This window comes from Pinus tabuliformis, chromosome J (genome assembly GCF_031772625.1).
Source record: "Pinus tabuliformis cultivar Carrire ecotype Pingquan chromosome J, CPIR1, whole genome shotgun sequence".
Taxonomy (NCBI): Eukaryota; Viridiplantae; Streptophyta; class Pinopsida; order Pinales; family Pinaceae; genus Pinus; species Pinus tabuliformis.
Genome location: NC_142295.1, coordinates 1,333,442,499 through 1,333,443,961, shown reverse-complemented (window position 1 = coordinate 1,333,443,961; position 1,463 = coordinate 1,333,442,499). Strand labels below are relative to the sequence as shown.

The following is a 1,463-nucleotide window of genomic DNA, read 5'->3' as shown; positions in this document are numbered from 1 at the left end:
AAAAAACTACCGTAGATATAGGGGTGTGACAATTTATATGATGGCTCGTCCCAGTGGTGGCTTCGGCCGATGGTCAAGCCGACCTGACTTTTGGCTTTTCACTATGTTTAGCTTGTTGGCTTTGATGTGGGGCGCCCACCCGTGGGACCGCCCATATAAGTTTGCAAGCTCATGACACTGTCATTTTTCCAACGACCTGTCACATGTCAACTCGAGCGCATCGCCTCGTTCGGCCACGCGCCCGACTCTCCGTTCCGACCACCCGGCTCATCATCCGCCCATTGTGCGCCCGTCGCCAACTCTCACCCAAAGTTCGGTTAAACGTGCCCGGAAAGCGCGCCCGTTTCGCCCGACCGTGCCAATGACTCGTGGGCAGTTGTAGCTTACCCAACTCGCATATACAACGGCGCATAGACTCGGCATTGGGATACTCTGCGACTAGATCCAACTCAGTATAGCTTACCCAACTCGCATAGAGTCGGCATTGGTATACTCTGCATCTAATGTCAACTCGAGCTCCAGCCATGCCATGCCCTCGGAAATGACGACGGCCTGTCACATTGGGCATTGCAGCCGGCGGTGACAGTCAAAGGTTGGCCAGTTTAAAACACATGTGGCTAATTGTGAGTGGCCTTCATTAATTTACAGATCTCCAAAGAGCGTGTCCACTTCACTTTGGTCGCATTCTTGTGGTGTAATGTGTTCTGATGTGTCACAATAACATCAATTGAAATCCAAAGAGAAAAATATTTCATAAAGATCTTCACACATATACACATCACTCAAACAATTGCACCCATCATACGTGATCATATTGCTGTAATCTTCGCACAACAAGCAATTCCACCCATCTTGCTTTACACGCTGACAGAACAGAACAAAGTTGCTTTCCAATCTAGCTGTGATCCTCCAAAGTTGCTTTCCAATGCACCCATCATACGTGATCATATTGCTGTAATCTTCGCACAACAAGCAATTCCACCCATCTTGCTTTACACGCTGACAGAACAGAACAAAGTTGCTTTCCAATCTAGCTGTGATCCTCCAAAGTTGCTTTCCAATCTAGCTGTGATCCTCCATTTCAAAACAAGATTTTGCAATTTAGATTTTAGATTTTAGATTTGTTGGGACCCGCTCCAAAGGCGAGCCCAGGCCAACGAGGGGCGTTGGAAATAGTTTTCAACCAGCAATTGACGCGCCTCGGTTTTACCTCACTAGCTGTCATTGCCCCAAGTGCAAAGCTAATGCTCCTGTGTTCCCTCCCAAACAAATACCCACCCTCATGATTTTTTCTGTTCCCCTTTTACATGTGGGACAAGATAATGCAGGGTAAACATCTTTAACTCACAAACAATCTCTTGATCTAATTGCTAATAGCTATAAATTGAACAACCGATGGAAAAAGCTTCGTCTCCGATGGTGGGTTGTATCAACTATGGATGCAATATGTTTTTGCCCACCAT

General features: G+C 46.7%; 1 non-coding gene across 1 annotated transcript; it reads right to left on the bottom strand.

Annotated features, from left to right (window-relative positions):
- Positions 1 to 1,100: 1,100 nt before the first annotated feature.
- LOC149232274 (U4 spliceosomal RNA) lies at positions 1,101 to 1,243 on the bottom strand. Its single transcript, XR_016248550.1, has one exon. It is a non-coding gene; the product is annotated as a U4 spliceosomal RNA (small nuclear RNA).
- Positions 1,244 to 1,463: the final 220 nt, after the last annotated feature.